General features: G+C 37.7%; 2 pseudogenes; both read left to right on the top strand.

The window, feature by feature from the left end:
* Positions 1 to 17,583: 17,583 nt before the first annotated feature.
* On the top strand, positions 17,584 to 18,075 carry LOC123841055 (large ribosomal subunit protein eL21-like; annotated as a pseudogene).
* Positions 18,076 to 18,233: 158 nt separating this feature from the next.
* LOC123841054 (chromobox protein homolog 3-like) lies at positions 18,234 to 18,857 on the top strand (annotated as a pseudogene).
* The last annotated feature ends 1,506 nt before the right edge of the window (positions 18,858 to 20,363 follow it).

Raw genomic sequence — 20,363 nt, 5'->3', positions numbered from 1 at the left:
TATAAAAAGAACCAGTCAGAGTTGAAGAATACAATAACTGAAATAGAAAATACACTAGAGGAAATGGTAGATTAGATGATGCAAAGGAATGAATCAGTGAATTGGAAGACAGAATATACAAAGAACTCATGCTGAGCAGCAAAGTAAAAAAAAAAAAAAAGAACTTAAAAAATGAGCGTAGGTTAACTTTTTAGGCAACATCAAGCACATAAACATTCACATTATAGGTGATAGGGGTCTCAGAAGGAGGAGAAAGGGAAAGGGGCAGAAAATTTATTTGAATAAATAGCTGAAAACTTCCCTAACAAAGGAAAGGAATAGACATCCAAGTTCAGGAGCATAAAGAGTTCCAAACAAAATGAACCCAAGGAATTTCATACAATGACACATAATAATTGAAATGTTAAGGGTCAAATATTAAAAGAGAATTTTAAAAGCAGCCAGGAAGATGCAAAAAGTTATGTACAAGAGAAAATCCATGAGGCTATCAACTCATTTTTCAGCAGAAATTTGCAGGACAGAAGGGAGTGGCATGATGTATTCCAAGAGCTGAAAAGAAAAACTTAAACCAATAATACTCTACTTATTATCAGTCAGAATTGAAGGAGAGATAGTTTCCAGACAAACAAAAGTTAAAGGAGTTCATTACCATTAAATCAGTCTTACAAGATATGTTTTTGTTTTGGTTTTTGGTTTTTGGTTTTGGGTATTTTTTTGTTTGGTTGGTTTTGAGTTTGGAGGGTTTTTTTGCAGAAAGACTTATTATTTTTTAATCCAGGACACAATCTTTCATAATAAATAAGTACTTATTAAATGTCCTTTGAATGAATGAAGTAACATTATTTTAACTATACATAGACTATATTATTTATTGTGTGAGAAAGTGGGACCTTTTTACAAAGAGAATGTCTGAATAGTTTTTACTTTTGGTTTTGGTGAGATATTATTTTACTTAAAATGGCATATCTGGAGTCCATTTTTTCCAACAGTGACTCTAAAAGTATCTTTTTTTTTTTTTTTAAAGAAATTCTGCTTCATGTCTTAAGAAAGGTCAAGGGATTTATAGTTTAAAAATCTGGTTAGTATTTTGAGTGTTTTATGTACTTTAAATTGGGAGGACCATAACAGATTTGCAAGAGTTATAATAACAGGAGTGGAAATAGCAAGCCTCAAGAATTGAAACATGTTTACTGAAGGAGCGAAAAAAAAAAAAAAAGAACTAACTTGTAAGGTTACAAGAAATGTTAAAGGGATTTCTTTAAGTGGAAAGGAAAAGGCCATAGTTAGAAAATATTTTAAATAATGTGTTCAAAATTAAATGACAATCAAATTAATATAAACTGCTATATACTGAGGATGTCATATATGAATCTAATGCTAAGCCATGCATCTTTTATGGCAATGGTATGAAACTAAAAATCAATTCCCCCAAAATTTTTTAAAACTGGAGAAAACCAAAACATGTGAAGGTTAAACAACATACTACTAAACAACCAATGGGTCAATGAAGAAATCAAAGAAGCAATTTAAAAAATAAATGGAGAAGAATGAAAATGAAAACAGAACGGTCCAAAATCTTTGGAACTCACCAAAAGCAGCTCTAACATGGAAATTTATAGTAATACAGGTCTCAAGAGAAAAAGAAAAGGCTCAAATAAACAATCTAACATTACACTTAAAGGAACTAGAAAAAGAACAAACAAAGCCCAAGATGAGTAGAAAAAAGGAAACAATAAAGATCAAAACAGAAATAAATGAAGTGGAGACTAAAAAAAACAATAGAAAAGATCAGTGAAAGCAAGACTTTGGTTCTTTAAAGGTAAAGAAAATTGATAAACCCTTAGCCAAATTTATCAAGAAAAAAAGAGAGGACCCAAATAAATAAAATCAGAAACAAAAGAGTAGAAGTAATGACCAATACCACAGAAATACAAAGAGACTACTATGAAAAATTATATGCCAACAAATTGGGCAACCAAGAAGAAATGTATAAATTCCTAAAAACATAAAATATTCCAAAATTGAATGGGGAAGAAACAGAAAATCTAAAGATAGATTATTAGTAAAAAAAAAAAAATTAATTTGGTAATCAAACTCCCAACAAAAAAAAGTCTAGGACAAGATGGTTCACAGGTAAATTTTACCAAACATTTAAAGAAAAATTAACACCCATTTTGAAAATATTCCAAAAAATAGAAAAGGACAGAGAGCTTCCAAATACAATCAATGAAGTCAGCATTACCCTGACATTAAAACCAGACGAGGATATTACAAAAAAAAAAAAGAGAGAAAGCTACAGACCAGTATCTCTGATGAACATAAATGCAAAATCCTTAACAAAATAGTAGCACAATGCATTCAACAATACATTAAGGATTATTCATCATGATCAAATGGGATTAATCCCTGGGATGCAAGGATGTGGTTCAGTATTCACATAACAATCAACATGATACACTACATTAACAAAATGAAGAATAAAAAATCATATGATTACGTCAACAGATGCAGAAAAAACATTGGACAAAATTCAACATCCATGGGGATCCTGGGTGGCTCAGTCATTAAGCGGCTGCCTTTGGCTTGGGTCATGATCCCAGGGTCCTGGGATCGAGCCCTGCATAGGGCTCCCTGCTCAGCAGGAAACCTGCTTCTCCTTCTCCCACTCCCCCCTGCTTGTGTTCCCTCTCTTGCTGTCTCTCTCTCTGTCAAATAAATAAATAAAATCTTTAAAAAAAAAAAAAAAAAGAAAGTGAATTCAGTAAAGTTGCAGGATACAAAATTAACACACAGAAATCTATTGCATTTCTATACACTAATAACAAAGTAGCAGAAAGATAATTTAAGAAAACAATTTCATTTACAATTGCACCAAGAAGAATGTAATACCTAGGAATAAACATAACCAAGGAGGGGAAAGACTTGTACTCTAAAAACTGTAAGACATTGATAAAAGAAATTGAAGATGATACAAATGGAAAGATATAGTATGCTTGTGTATATGAAGATTATTAAAATGTTCAGACTACCCAAAGCAATCTACAGATTCAATGTAATCCCTGTCAAAACACTGACAGCATTTTTCACAGAACTAGAACAAATATTACTAAAATTTTTATGAAACCACAAAGACCCCAAATAGCCAAAGCAATTTTTTAAAAGAGGAACAAAGCTGGAGACATCACAGTTTCAGATTTCAAGATATACTACAAAACAGTATGGTATCTGCACGAAAGTAGACACACAGATCAGTGTGAGAGTCCAGAAATAAACCCACACCTATATCTTCAATTAATCTACGACAAAGGAGGCAAGAATATACAATGGGGAAAAGACAATCTCTCCAATAAATGGTGCTGGGAAAACTGGACAGCTATATTTAAAAGAATGAAACTGGAGTGCTTTCTCACACCTTACACAAAAATAAACTCTAAATGCATTAAAGTCCTAAATGTGAGACCTGAAACCATAAAACTTCTAGAAGAAAACATAGATAGTAATCTCTTTGACTTCAGCCATAGCAACATTTTTCTAGATATGTCTCCTAAGGCAAGGGAATATAAAAGTAAAAATATACCATTGGGACTATACTAAAATAAAATGCTTTTGTAAGGCAAAAGAAACCAACAAAACAAAAAGGCAGTCTACTGAATGGGAGAAGATATTTGCAAATGATATATCCAATAAGGGTTAATATCCAAAATATATAAAGAACTTCTACAACTCAATACCAAAAAAAGAAAAATAATCCAAGAAAAAAAATGGCAAAGGATCTGAATAGATATTTTTCCAAAGAAGACATACAGATGGCAAATAGTCATGTGAAAAAACATTCAACCTTGCTAATCATCAAAGGAAATGCAAATCAAAACCAAAATGAGATGTGACCTTATACCCATCAGAATGGCTACAATCAAAAAGACAATAAATAACAAGTGTTGGCAAGGATGTGGAGACAAAGGAAACCTTGTGCACTGTTAGTGGGAATGTATATTGGTACAGCTACTCTGGAAACGAGTATGAAAGTTCACAAAAAATAAAAAATAGAAATACCATATGATCCAGTAATTCCAATACTGGGTATTTACCCAAAGAAAATGAAAGCACTAATTCAAAAAGATATATGCATCCCTATGTTTATTACAGCATTTTTTACAATAGCTAAGATATGGAAGCAACCCAAGTGTCCATTTCTGGATGAATGGATAGAGAAGAGGTGGTATACGTAAACAATGGAATAGTGCTTGGCCAGAAAAAAAAAAAAAAAAAAAAAGGATGAGATCTTGCCATTTGCAACAACATGGATGGACTTAGAAGGTATTATGTTAAGTGAAATAAGTCAGACAAAGAAAGACAAATGCCACATGATTTCACTTATATGTGGAATCTATAAAACAAACAAAAAAAGAATAAACAAACAAAAAGCAGAAACAGACCCATAAAGACAGAGAACAAACTGTCAGGCTGTCAGATGGCTGCCAGAGGGGAGAGGAGTGGGCTGATGGGCAAATGAGTGAAGGGGAAAGAAAGATACAAGCTTTCAGTTATGAAAAGAATAACTCACAGGAGTAAAAGTTACAGCATAAGGAATATAGCCAATGGCATTGTAATAGCATGTTTGTTTGTTTGTTTAAGATTTTTTTATTTATTTTTTGACACAGAGAGAGACACAGCGAGAGAGAGAACACAAGCAGGGGGAGTGGGAGAGGGAGAAGCAGGCTTCCCGCTGAACAGGGAGCCCGATGTGGGGCTCGATCCCAGAACCCTGGGACCATGACCTGAGCTGAAGGCAGCCACTTAGCCAACTGAGCCACCCAGGTGCCCCAATAGCATTATATGTTGACAGATAGTAGATACATTTGTAATGAGTACAGCATAACTTATAAACTTGTTGAATCACTATGTTGTACACCTGAAATTAATATATCACTGTTTGTCAATTATACTTCAATGTAAAAAAAGAAATTATGAGAGAATTTTTTAATAAACTCAGAGTAGGAAAAGCCTCCCTAACTATGATACAAAACTCAAGGACCATAAACAAAAAGATTTACAAATTTGACAATGTAAAAATCAACACTTCTGCAAGGGAAGAGCCAGCAAGAACAAATTTCAAAGACAATAAATTAGGAAAATGTATCTGCAATAGCATCTTGGAAACAAAGGGCTACTTTTCCTAACAGGTGGGGTATACAATATGCTAAGAAAAAAAACCAATACCCCAATTTTAAAAAATGGACAACTCCCCAAAAAGGAAATATAAATGACTCTTAAATATGAAAATATGTCAATCTCACTCATGAAGAATACAAATTAAAATTATCCCAAACTACTATTTTTCACTCATCAGATTAGCAAAGGTCAAAAAATAAATAATGTCGGTGTTGATGAGGTTATGAAGGAAATGGCATTTTCATATTACTGATAGGAATGTAAATTGGTAGGACTGTGAATGGAATGGAATGATCCATTCAAAAAGTGTTGCAAGGATCTTTAATCTAAGGAGGAAAGAAAATGAACAAGGCCAAAACTAGGTAAGTCCATGATGCTGTTGTTCAAAGTGCAAAAAGGCAAGTCTGGTGGGGGGGTGCCACCAACTCTTTTCACAGATAATGGCCATATTGCAGCAACCAAAATAAAATATGTATGACTGAAAACAAGAATATAAAAGACAGCTTGAAGATACATATCATATGAAATGAAAAAAGATGGACATTATTAGAGATGATTACTGATATGGAATACAGACAAGGGAGATGCAATATAAAAACGATTGGTATTCCTAAAGAAAGGAGGCAAATAGCAAAATAAAAAGATCTGAAAGATTTAATAACAAAAAATAAAGACTGAAACCATTAGAAAACTTTTCCCAGGAAAATTTGATAAGGAATATTTAATGCCTAGACATATCATGAACTAAACTAAAAACTTTAAGGACATCCATGGAGAAAAAGAAAATTTCCAAATGTGAGGGCTGACTAGGAAGTGCAGAATCAGACTAACCTCAGACTTCTCTGCAGCAACATTTAATGCCAGGAGACAGTGGAGCTCTATTTATAAAATTCTAAGGAAGGAAGGGATAATTTGGGGCCCAACAATTCTGTCCTTTACACATAAAGGACAGAAACAGACTTTCTCAAGTAAGCAACAGTACATGAAATTTAGTACTCAGGAGTTCTCTGAAAAAGTCATCCAACTATAAAATCCAGCAAACCAACAAATAAGTGAAAATAAAGAACCTAGAAATGGAGGTTCTATGGCCAATGAATGGTGGATAATTAAAAACAACACTGTGAGAATTATAGGAAAGAACAAATGCATGAATCTTAATGTAAAAATAGTAATAGGATTAACAGAAATATGGTCTTAAAGGGATGAGATTGGAAAAATGTCAAGTTTTTCATCTTCAGAGCAGGAAGTTCATAGATATTGTTTAAATTGAAGCATTTTGGGGATGCCTGGGTGGCTCCATTGGCTGAGTGTCTGCCTCCGGCTTCAGTCATGATCCCAGGGCCCTGGGATCAAGCCCCACATTGGGCTCCCTGTTCAGTGGGGAGACTGCTTCTCCCTCTCCCTCTATTCTCCACTCGTGCTCTCTCATTCTACCTCTATCTCAAATAAGTAAACAGAATCTTTAAAGAAAATAAAAATAGGGGTGCCTGGGTGGCTCAGGCATTAAGCATCTGCCTTCAGCTCAGGTCATGATCCCAGGGTCCTGGGATCAAGCCCCGCATCAGGCTCCCTGCTCAGCGGGAAGCCTGCTTCTCCCACTCCCCCTGCTTGTGTTCCCTCTCTCGCTGTGTCTCTCTCTGTCAAGTAAATAAATAAAATCTTTAAAAAATAAAATAAAATAAAAATAAATGGAAGCATTTTCGTGTTTTTTTAAGTGAGAAACTCAAAATTTTAGAGTTATCTTTTAATAAATAAAAGTGCTTATATGAACAAATTATTATTAATCTGAGGTTGAGCAATTCTGCAATTTCATTTGCTTTTCTGTTAAATTCAACTAAAGATAAATTTAATACTTCTTACTTTGAAAAGCACTTAGATCCTATTTTCATGAATTATATCTATATACATAATAGATATATAAAGAGATGACTAAGATGATGTCTGCCAAGTATTAATGATAATTATTTCTGGGTAGTTGATGGTGAGTGTTTTGCTTGGGGTTTTTTATGTTTTATTTTGCTTCTTTTCTCTAACTTTTCCATAGTACTTAATTTCTTGTGTTAGGTATGAATCAGTTTTACAAAACCAGTAGTTTTTAAATGGTTCCTGCCTTCTGAATTATCACAAGGGATGGCTGGGGAGAGGGTAGTTGACCAGAAGGCCCACTGATCATGGATCTCACATTCACAAAGATCAGAAACTTAGATTATGGGGGGTTCTCTCCAAATAAAGACACATGTACCGTAACTGAGATACGCTAGCAACATTAAACATTTAAAACACAGCACATTTTTTTTTAAGATTTTATTTATTTATTTGAGAGAGAGTGCAAGAGAGCACAGGGGGAGAGGGAGAAGCAGACTTCCCACTGAGCAGGGAGCCCAACGCAGGGCCAATCCCAAGACCCCGGGATCATGACCTGAGCTGAAGGCATACGCTTCAGTACATTTTCTTTTTTTAAAAGTCACACCTGGATGATTGAGATGTCCATGTCTCTTTTACAACTTTGCATATATTATCCAAAGTTAAGAAATTCTGATTAACACACTGGGAAGGATACGGCCCCTAGGAGAACTCCTCTAGGCTCCCTTCTCCTTCTTAGATAATACCCAGCTTAGAGATTTCTATCAGGCAAATACCAGGCAACCCTGACACCACAGATTCCAGCACTGAATAAAAGGATAACCAATGCAAAGGTCTTCTTTGTAAGCTAGAATGCTTGTAGCTGATTACTTCGATTTTGGCTTCACTGTGGCTTACCTTTGCTCTGCTCTGCTCTGATAACTGAATACCTAATCTTACTACTTGACTTCATCAAGAACTCACTAGTTTTCTTACAAATAGATTTCTGATTAGATTATCCACTTATCTTTGGCAATCTGAATTTACATCACACTGTGGTTTTCAGTTCCCACCTCTCCCTTCCCTCACTGCTCCTGGCATAATGTGATACTGGACAACATAGACTAAGGAAGTAGTAAAACTCACTTGCTCATTAAAGTTTCTATGGCAATGAAGGGTGAATAATATTCATAAAAGCACTGAGAAATTCTATCCAGATCAACATCCAGGATGATAAATTGAGCTCCTCATGGGAAAGTAGTTTAGGATTGTCACTGTCCCAGAGGTGTGATAAAAATAGTCTTGAACGTGGAGTTTGAAGATGGAGATTCAAATCCTAGCTCTGCAGTAGCAGACTTCCCATACAAGAAATCCTGACAACTCCAATCCTTATTAAGAAGCAAAGAGGGGCACCTGGATGGCTCAGTCGTTAAGCGTCTGCCTTCGGCTCAGGTCATGATCCCAGGGTTCTGGGATCAAGCCCCACATCGGGCTCCCTGCTTGGCAGGAAGCCTGCTTCTCCCCCTCCCACTCCTCCTGCTTGTGCTCCTTCTCTCGCTGTCTCTCTCCGTCAAATAAATAAATAAAATCTTTAAAAAAAAAAAAAAGAAAAGAAACAAAGAGTACCAGTAAGGGTAACTACATAGGTAAATATAAAAGATAGCATATATATATTTGAGTTAGGAACTTTTCATCTTCTATCTAATTTAAAAGACAATTGCATAAAGCAATATCTACAAAACTGTTGATGGACTTAAAATGTGTAAAGATGTAATTGCAGCACAATCATAGCAAAAAGAGTGGGGGAAGCATGATAATGGAATACAAAAAAATATTGGGAGTTGTTTGGCTAAGCTGGTAGAGCATTCGACTCTTGATCTTGGGGTTGTGAGTTTGAGCCCCATGATGGGGGTAGAGTTTATTTTAAAAATAAACTTCAAAAAAGATAAATTAAAAAAATAAAGTTAAATTTCAAAATAGAGAAAATAATCCCAGCTCTGCCAATTGTATAACCATGAACAATCTCTTTTTTACCAAACCTGAGTCTCAATGTTCTCCATACACAGAGTATAATATTTATCTTATTCGTAAGTAAAACATTTATTTTACAAAGTTGTTGAGAGGATTAAGTGAAAACAGTGTTCTGGAAACATTTTGTACAATGATTTGCACAGGTACTCAATAAATGCTAGAACAGCCTCTTCTGGGTAGTGGGTTACCAGGCAGTTTATTATACTATTTTCTCTACTTTTCTGTCTCCTGAAAACTGTTTATAGTTAAAAAAAAATCTTTTTTCGAGGAAGGAAAGATGTCAGAGGAGTAGGGGACCTTATTTCAACTGGTCCCCGGAATTGAGCTGGATATCTACCAGACCACTCTGAGCACCCACAAAACCAGCCTGAGATGTAAGAAGATCTGGATCTCTACAAACAGAATATCGCAGGCGGTTGGTTTTGAGGTAGGAAGCGGGGAGCCGTGATTCTGTGAGCAGATATCAGAGGATAAACGGCAGCGGGAGGGAGCCTGGACATGGGGATCCTATACCGCCGGTGAGCGACAGCCTCGTGTGCCAGGGACAGGCACAGACTCCCAGACCAGTAGCAGCAGGGAAAGTACTTTAGGGCAGCCCCCGGGGCGGAAACCCAGAACAACGGGTCGAACGGGCAAACTGGGAGCGGCTGGCGGTTTTGGAAGCACAAAGGACAGAGACATGCTCTGACCTGAGGCAGGATGGGGAGCGCTGTGGAGGGGTGCACAACCCAGGATGCTGCAGTTTATAGCAGCACGGACAGAAATGGAGACGGTGTGGCCTGGAGAGCTCACTGAAGAACAGACTGAGTTCTCTCTGCTCTGAGGCAGAGGGTTGGAAATGGTCTCTTCTGCTCTGACTTGCAGAAGAGACATGGAAAGCCGCCAGGGAAAGGCGCCAGAGAACAAAAGCCCCAAAGACTGATTCCCACTGAGCCCATCCCCCACCACAGGGGCGCAGGGCAACTCTGCCCAAACAGGGTTGCCTGAGTCACAGCGCGGCAGGCCCCTCCGCAGAAGACAGGCTGGAAAAACAAGTGGCCAGCAACCCTAAGGTCCCTAGAAAACAGGTGCATCTTGCTTGGGTTCTGGTCAATAATTTGGATTCTATACATTCCCTCAACCACCCATCAACAGAATGACTACGAGGAGGAGCCCCCAAAACAGAAAAGACTCAGAGATTATGACTTAAGCTGCAGATTTACAAATGGATGCAGATATAACCAAGATGTCAGAGATGGAATTCAGGCTAGCAATTGTGAATACAATGGCTAGAAAGGAGAAATCAATTAATGGCAACATAGAGTCTCTAAGGGCAGAAATGAAAGCTGAATTGGCAGAACTTAAAAATGCTATCAGTGAGATCCAGTCTAATCTAGATAATGTAACAGCTAGGGTAAGCGAGGCAGAAGAACGAATAAGTGACCTGGAAGACAATATAATAGATAAAAAGGGAAAAGAGGAGGCCAGGGAAAAACAACTCAGAATCCATGAAAATAGAATGAGAGAAATAAGTGACACCATGGAGCATTTCAATGTCAGAATAATTGGAATCCCGGATGGAGTGGAGAGAGAGAGAGAGGACTAGAAGATGTATTTGAGCAAATCGTAGCTGAGAACTTCCCTAATCTGGGGAATGAAACAAACATTCATGTCCTAGAGACAGAGAGGACTCCTCCCAAGATCAAGGAAAACAGGCCAAAACCCCGGCATGTAACAGTAAAACTCGCAAATCTTAGAACCAAGGAAACCATCTTAAGGGCAGTTGGGGGAAGAGATTCCTTACATACAGAGGGAGGAACATCAGAATAACGTCAGATCTATCCACAGAGACCTGGCAAGCCAGAAAGGCCTGGCAAGACATATTCAGGGTACTAAATGAGAAGAACATGCAGCCAAGAATACTTTATCCAGCAAGGCTTTCATTTAGAATGGATGGAGAGATGCAGAGCTTCCACGACCGGCAGAAACTGAAAGAATATGTGACCACTAAGTTGGCCCTGCAAGAAATATTAAGGGGGGGTTCTATAAAAGGAGGAAGACCCCAAGAGTGATATACAACAGAAATTCACAGGGACAATCTATAAAAACAACATCTTCACAGGCAACATGATGACAATTAATTCATATCTTTCAATAATCACTCTCAACGTGAATGGCCTAAATGCTCCCATAAAACGGCACAGGGTTGCAGATTGGATAAAAAGACAGGACCCATCCATATGCTGCCTACAAGAGACTCATTTTGAACCTAAAGATACGTCCAGACTGAAAGTGAAGGGATGGAGATCCATCTTCCATGCCAGCTGACTTCAAAAGAAAGCTGGGGTAGCAATTCTTATATCAGACAAATTAGATTTTAAACTAAAGTCTGTAATTAGAGACACAGAAGGACACTATGTCATTCTTAAAGGGTCTATCCAACAAGAAGATCTAACAATTGTAAATATCTATGCCCCCAACATGGGAGCAGCCATCAACATAAGCCAACTGTTAACCAAAATAAAGAGTCATATTGATAACAATACGTTAATTGTAGGAGACCTCAATACTCCACTCTCTGCAATGGACAGATCATCTAAGCAGAAAATCAACAAGGAAACAAGAGCTTTGAATGATACATTGGACCAGATGGACCTCATAGATATATACAGAACATTCCACCCTAAAGCAACAGAATACTCATTCTTCTCGAGCACACATGGAACCTTCTCCAGAATAGACCACATACTGGGTCACAAATCAGGTCTCAAAAAATACCAAAAGATTGAGATTATTCCCTGCATATTCCCAGACCACAATGCTTTAAAACTGGAACTCAATCACAAGAAAAAATTTGGCAGAAATTCAAACACTTGGAAGCTGAAGACCACTCTGCTCAAGAATGTTTGGGTCAACCAGGAAATCAAAGAAGAACTTAAACAATTCATGGAAATCAATGAGAATGAAAACACATCGGTCCAAAACCTATGGGATACTGCAAAAGCAGTCCTAAGGGGGAAATACATAGCCATCCAAGCCTCACTCAGAAAAATAGAAAAATCCCGAATTCACCAACTAACTCTACACCTTAAAGAACTAGATAGAGAAGGGGCGCCTGGGTGGCTCAGCCGTTAAGCGTCTGCCTTCGGCTCAGGTCATGATCCCAGGGTCCTGGGATCGAACCCTGCATCAGGCTCCCTGCTTGGCGGGAAGCCTGCTTCTCCCTCTCCCATTCCCCCTGCTTGTGTTCCTTCTCTTGCTGTGTCTCTCTCTGTCAAATAAATAAAATCTTTAAAAAAAAAAAAAAAACTAGAGAAAAAGCAACAAACGATGCCTAAGCCATGCATTAGAAGAGAAATAATTAAAATTAAAGCAGAGATCAATGAATTAGAAACCAGGAACATAGGAGAACAGACCAACAAAACTAGAAGTTGGTTCTTTGAAAGAATAAGATCGATAAACCATTGGCCAGACTTATCCAAAAGAAAAGAGAAAGGACCCAAATTAATAAAATTATGAATGAATGGGGAGAGATCACAACTAACACCAAGGAAATAGAAACAATTATTAGAAATTATTATCAACAACTATATGCCAATAAACTGAGCAATCTGGATGAAATGGAGGCCTTCCTGGAAACCTATAAGCTGCCCAGACTGAAACAGGAAGAAATTGACAACCTGAATAGGCCAATAACCAGTAACGAGATTGAAGCAGTGATCCAAAACCTCCCAAAAAACAAGAGTCTAGGGCCTGATGGATTCCCTGGGGAATTCTACCAAACATTCAAAGAAGAAATAATACCTATTCTACTGAAGTTGTTTCAAAAAATAGAAACAGAAGGAAAACTTCCAAGCTCATACTATGAGGCCAGCATTACCTTAATCCCCAAACCAGGCAAAGACCCCATCAAAAAGGAGAATTTCAGACCAATATCCCTGATGAATATGGATTCCAAAATTCTCAACAAAATCCTAGCTAATAGGATCCAACAATACATTAAAAGGATCATCCACCACGACCAAGTGGGATTTATCCCTGGGATGCAAGGGTGGTTCAACATTCATAAATCAATCAATGTGATAGAACACATTAATAAGAGGAGGGAGAAGAACCATATGGTCCTCTCAACTGATGCAGAAAAAGCATTTGACAAAATACAACATCCTTTCCTGATTAAAACTCTTCAGAGTATAGGGATAGAGAGAACATTCCTCAAGTTCATAAAATCCATCTATGAAAAACCCACAGCAAATATCATCCTCAATGGGGAAAAGCTGAGAGCCTTTCCCTTAAGATCAGGAACACGTCAAGGATGCCCACTCTCGCCACTATTGTTCAACATAGTACTAGAAGTCCTAGCAACAACAATCAGATAACAAAAAGAAATAAAAGGTATTCAAATTGGCAAAGAAGAAGTCAAACTCTCTCTTTTCGCAGACGACATGATACTTTATGTGGAAAACCCAAAAGACTCCACCCCCAAATTACTAGAACTTCTACAGCAATTCAGTAATGTGGCAGGATATAAAATCAATGCACAGAAATCAGTTGCTTTCTTATACACTAACAACACAACTGTAGAAAGAGAAATTAAAGAAACGATTCCATTTACAATAGCACCAAAAACCATAAGATACCTCGGAATAAACCTAACCAAAGAGGTAAAGGATCTATACTCTAGGAAATACAAAACACTCATGAAAGAAATTGAAGAAGACACAAAAAGATGGAAAAACATTCAATGCTCATGGATTGGAAGAATAAACATTGTTAAAATGTCTATGCTACCCAATGCCATCCCGATCAAAACTCCAATGACATTTTTCAAAGTGCTGGAAAAAAAATCCTAAAATTTGTATGGAATCAGAAAAGACCCTTAATCGCCAAGGAAATGTTGAAAAAGAAAAAGCTGGGGGCAACATGTTGCCCGATTTCAAGCTATATTACAAAGCTGTGATCACCAAGACAGCATGGTACTGGCACAAAAACAGACATATAGACCAATGGAACAGAATAGAGAACCCAGATATGGACCCTCAACTCTATGGTCAAATAATCTTTGACAAAGCAAGAAAAAATATGCAATGGAAAAAAGACAGTCTCTTCAATAAATGGTGCTGGGAAAATTGGACAACCACATGCAGAAGAATGAAACTCGACCATCCTCTAACACCATTCACAAAGATAAACTCAAAGTGGATGAAAGACCTCAATGTGAGACATGAATCCATCAAAATCCTAGAGCAGAACATAGGCAGTAACCCCTTTGACATCGCCCACAGCAACTTCTTTCAAGATACATCTCCAAAAGCTAGTGAAACAAAAGCAAAAATGAACTTCTGGGACTTCATCAAGATAAAAAGCTTCTGCACAGCAAAGGAAACAGTCAACAAAACAAAGAGGCAACCCACAGAATGGGAGAAGGTATTTGCAAATGACACTACAGATAAAGGGCTGGTATCCAAGATCTATAAAGAACTTCTTAAACTCAACACCCAAAAAACAAATAATCAAGTCAAAAAGTGGGCAGAAGAGATGAACAGACACTTCTCTGAAGAAGACATACAAATGGCTAACAGACACATGAAAAAATGTTCATCATCATTAGCCATCAGGGAAATGCAAATCAAAACCACATTGAGATACCACCTTACACTAGTTAGAATGGCAAAAATGGACAGGGAAAGAAAGAACAAATGTTGGAGAGGTTGTGGAGAAAGGGGAACCCTCTTACACTGTTGGTGGGAATGCAAGTTGGTACAGCCACTTTGGAAAACAGTGTGGAGGTTCCTCAAAAAGTTACAAATAGAGCTACCCTATGACCCAGCAATTGCACCACTGGGTATTTACCCCAAAGACACAGATGTAGTGAAAAGAAGGGCCACATGCACCCCAATGTTCATAGCAGCAATGTCCGCAATAGCCAAACTGTGGTATATGTGCTGCCGAAGCGAGCACAATAGCCAAACTGTGGAAAGAGCCGAGATGCCCTTCAACAGACGAATGGATAAAGAAGATGTGGTCCATATATACAATGGAATATTACTCAACCACCAGAAAGGATGAATACCCAACTTTTACATCAACATGGATGGGACTGGAGGAGATTATGCTAAGTGAAATAAGTCAAGCAGAGAAAGTCAATTATCATATGGTTTCACTTATTTGTGGAACATAAGGAATAGCATGGAGGACATTAGGAGAAGGAAAGGAAAAATGAAGGGGGGGAATCAGAGGGAGAGATGAACCATGAGAGACTGTGGACGCTGAGAAACAAACAGGGTTTTAGAGGGGAGGGGGAAGGGGGGATTGGTTAGCCCGGGGATTAAGGAGGGCACATATTGCATGGAGCACTAGGTGTTATAAGAAAACAATGGATTGTGGATCACCACATCAAAAACTAATGATGTATATTATGGTGACTAACATAACATAATAAAATTTAAAAAAAAATTTTTTTTTCCCAGCTGCCTTCCTTTTATGATGGGGTGGGGTGTACTTTCTGACTTAAACTATAATTTTATAAATGAACATGGAGAAAGAGGAAGATAACTAAATGACTGAATCAGTTGTCTCCACAGGGATTTTCTTAAAGGATGAGACATGAATTAGTAAGTTCTCAACTCCACTTTTCATGGAGCTATGTCACATAATCTTGAAATGCAAAAAAAGTAACGAATGTCACTTCTGAGATTAAGTCACTTGCTTGCTCTGGGTAAAGCAAGAGGCCGTGTTGTAAGCCGTCCTATGGAGAGGCCCATGAGCAAGGAACAGCCATGTGTGTGAACTTGGAAATGGATCCATCTCCAATTGAGCCTGGAAATGACTTCAGCTCTGCTGACACCTTGATGGCAGCCTCATAAAAGACCCTAAACCCCAAGACCCAGATAAGCAGCACCAGATTCCTGACTCATAGAAACTGCAAGATAATAAATGTTGTTTTCAGCTGCTTAATGTTGGTATAATTTTTTATATTACATTGCACAACTAATATACACATCTCTTGGCAAAAGGATTCACTGTAGAATGTCTATAAAAATTTCCTATGGATTGAAAATAGTATAAGCTTTTTCAGAAATCAACTTACATTCAATCTTTTCAGGAACATTTCTGAAACACTATCAACAAATATGAAGCATATTTCTGATGGCATACATAGTAGTTATACTCACCACTCAGAATATTCTTTAAAATTTTAAAGTTAAAATTTGATCAATTGTTGCCTTAAGATTCTTCTTGTCTGTTTGTCTTGCCCAGTGTTATTATCCCAATTCTTCTACATGAAATCAATTCGTTAAAAAAAAGAATAAGGAGGAGGAGAAGAAAAAGGAAAAAAAAAAAAAAAAGAATAAAAAACATCAGTAGAGGTCATCTGGTTTTCACTGACCACAAAGGAATTACAAACTAGCGTTTTAAAAACACTTTGAATTCCAGGAAGAATCACTGAGAAAAATAATCTCCTACTTTGATGTGTATTCCCTAGCTGAATCGTAATGAGAACTCCTGTATTTTCTGGGACAGTCCCAATTTCAAATTGTCTGCTCCACTTTCCCCTAAATCAACCTGTACTTGCCAAATCACATGTCTTGATTTTGGTTTAGAAATTATGGAAATTTGAGGCGCCTGGGTGGCTCAGTCGTTAAGCGTCTGCCTTCAGCTCAGGTCATGATCCCAGGGTCCTGGGATCAAGCCCCACATCGGGCTCCCTGCTCGGCGGGAAGCCTGCTTCTCCCTCTCCCACTCCCCCCACTTGTGTTCCCTCTCTCGCTGTGTCCCTCTCTGCTGAATAGATAAATAAAAATCTTTAAAAAAAAAAAATTATGGGCCTTTGTAATCATGAATTGCTCTTGAACTTGGCTTGTGTCATTGTTGGCAAAATATATCAACTCACCTATTACTCATTTATCAAGTTCCTTGGATAGCTTCACACTGCTAGGACAGTCCAACAAAGGGCTGGAAACTTACAGAAGCTTATCTACTATCTGGGGAAACTGAACAAGCATATATGATGGCACATAGCAATTAATTAAATGACATATGGATGCAATAGATAATTCAGTGTACTGTCAGAGTCAGGATTGAACATAAAGTAGGTCTCTGAGGGTGGTGAGAAGCACAAAGTGGGGCACAATGAACTGACAGCATAAGAAAAGAGAACACATATTGAGGTATACATTGAAGGCAGGTTGAATATGAAGGATGTCCCTAGTCCAGTGCTATGCGTCTGATCATTGTAATAATATCACTCATATCATGCCTACTGCATGCCAAGCTCTGTGTTAAATGCTTCACATATATCATCTCATTTTCTCTTTATAAATAAGATTCTTCTAATGTGCCCTTTGCAGACAAGAATGCTGACTTAGATTAAGTAACTCATCTGCCATCACGAGCTAATATGTGGAAGAGCCAAGATTTAAGTCCCAGTTTAAATGACATGAAAGCCCAAGCTCCTAGGCATGATAACATCCTGATGTCAAGTAGAGAAAACAGTCAAAGAAACATTAATTCTTGTTCCTTTAGGCCAGAACCGCCATCTTCCAGTAGTTCACCAAAATGACCAATACAAAGGGAAAGAGGAGAGGTACCCGCTATATGTTCTCTAGACCTTTTAGAAAACACGGAGTTGTTCCTTTGGCCACATACATGCGAATCTATAAGAAAGGTGATGTTGTGGACATCAAGGGAATGGGCACTGTTCAAAAAGTAAGGCCCCACAGATGTTACCATGGCAAAACTAGAAGAGTCTACAATGTTACTCAGCATGCTGTTGGCATTGTTGTAAACAAACATGTTAAGGGCAAGATTCTTGCCAAGAGAATTAATGTACGCACTGAGCATATTAAACACTCAAAGAGCCGAGACAGCTTCCTGAAGCGTGTGAAGGAAAATGATCAGAAAAAGAAGGAAGCCAAAGAGAAGGTACTTGGGTTCAAGTGAAGCACCAGCCTGCCCCACGCAGAGAAGCACAGTTTGTGAGAACTAATGGAAAGGAGCCTAAACTGCTGCAACCCATTCCCTATGAGTTCATGGCATGATAAATGTAAAGAAAATAAAAGACCTCAAGACTGTTAAAAAGAAAAAAAAAAGAGAGAGAGAGAGAGAGACCCCCCCCCCTCCCCAGCCACCTCGAGCTGTGGCCCGGCGCGCAGCTCCCCAGCCCCCTTCTCCTCCTCGGATGTGGCTGGAGCTTGAGGCGCGCAGGGCCTGAGACGCCACAAACCCGGACCTGGAGCAGCTCGGAGGTGGTGAATAATAGCTCTTCAAGTCTGCAATAAAAAATGGCCTCCAATAAAACTACATTGCAAAAAATGGGAAAGAAACAAAATGCAAAGAGTAAAAAAGTAGAAGAGGCAGAGCCTGAAGAATTTGTGGTGGAAAAAGTACTGGGCGGACGTGTAGTGAATGGGAAGGTGGAGTAGTTCCTGAAGTGGAAGGGATTTACAGATGCTGACAATACTTGGGAACCTGAAGAAAAATTTAGATTGTCCAGAGTTAATTGAAGCATTTCTTAATTCTCAAAAAGCTGGTAAAGAAAAAGATGGTACAAAAAGAAAATCTTTATCTGACAATGAATCTGATGATAGCAAATCAAAGGAGAAAAGAGATGCTGCTGATAAACCAAGAGGTTTTGCCAGAGGTCTTGATCCTGAACGAATAATTGGTGCCACAGAATTAATGAATTAATGTTTCTCATGAAATGGAAAGATTCAGATGAGGCAGACTTGGTGCTGGCAAAAGAGGCAAATATGAAGTGTCCTCAGATTGTAATTGCTTTTTATGAAGAGAGACTAACTTAGCATTCTTGTCCAGAAGATGAAGCTCAATAATTGTTTGCATTGCTTTATATATATATATATATATATAATCTGGGTCTTTGTTTTTTGATTTATTAGTGTGAAGAAATAATATTCTAATGAAAATCACGTTTGATATGTTTGTTTTGAAGTAGTATTGGGGAGTTGTTGGATTTTTTTACATCTATAGCATTGGTTACTTTGAACAAATAAAAGCTTTCTGTAGCTGCTTCCTTTATCAGAAAAAAATATTTGAGACCATGGTATATTATCCCCCTGCATTAGAGAACACCTTTTCTAAGGGGGAAATCTTCATAGTCGTTACTCAGTCAGAATTTGTGTTTAACTCCTATATGCCTAAGGACCATTCTGGATTTTTTGTTTATTTAGGGGGTTTTTGTGTGTATACTTAAAATACATACATAAATGGTTTTTGTTATTTTAACACTCACCAAAACAAAAACAGCATTTATAACCATGGATAAGCCCGTGTTTCTGGGATGTTATCATTTTCAGCAACTTAAGAAATAAATCACTTAAAGTTAAACTGAAGTTTTTCCTGAAGCCTTAACCTTTCAAATTTTTAAATTGGACAATTTAAAAGCAGCCATATCAGAATCCATACTCATATCTACAGTCATAAATGCAAGTTCATTTGCAAGATCCCTGAAAGGAAAACTTTATCACCACCAACAGCCTCCCCACCCAAATGACAAAACTAGACAAGTCCTGGTGTGTTTTAATTAGGTAAGCAAAACTTAGTTAAATGGACATTTAAAGTTTCCTTCTAGTGAACCATTCCTTTTCAAGAAGTTGAAATCTCTGTGCTGTATTGACTAAAAGGTCATGATTCATGGAATGTCTAAGACTTTGTTCATGGAAACCTAATCATAATCAGATGGTTAGAGATGTTGGCAATTTAGCACCTGCTGGAATAAATAGGTGGACAGACTTTTATAATCCAAATTCTTAACCTGCATGTATTTTCTTTACCCCAACTCGTTCCTGACATGTAGGCTCAGTCTTCTCAGTATTTGAGTTACTGGTTCAGCAGAAACCAGGAAAAACAATAACTTTGTAGTCAGAATGTTATCCAAGTGTATATTGTTTACTTTATTGTAAATACTGGTAAACAGTGGTCAATAAATAGTTTTATGTTCAGAAAAAAGAAAAAAGAAACATTAATTCTTAAACTCTTCTGTAAACTCTTCATAGGTAAGTGCTGATATTCACCTGGGTGTTTCACCTAATGGTTAGTGGGGACAGATTAAATACAGGGATGCTAGGCAGTGTAGGAAGCACGTGCCCTTCCCTTCTTGTCACACTACTATCCTGCTGTGGAACTTTGCTAAACCATGGACATTTGGTTCCTCTGCATGGTCTTCAAGGTCATGGTCACCTCTAAATATTATGTGCAGTACTTATTTTGCATGCAAAAGACTTCTCGTGACTACCAAAAATATCTGAACACAATGGTGGGCTGTATTGATTTAAAACACCCCTTTTTGTAGCTCTGAGCTACTGATCCTACAACCTATT

Source organism: Mirounga angustirostris, unplaced genomic scaffold (genome assembly GCF_029215605.1).
Source record: "Mirounga angustirostris isolate CCGP_5_RB_7025 unplaced genomic scaffold, mMirAng1.0.hap1 SCAF_8, whole genome shotgun sequence".
Taxonomy (NCBI): Eukaryota; Metazoa; Chordata; class Mammalia; order Carnivora; family Phocidae; genus Mirounga; species Mirounga angustirostris.
Note: the sequence above shows the minus strand (reverse complement) of the source record. Positions and strands in the feature narration are given on the sequence as shown.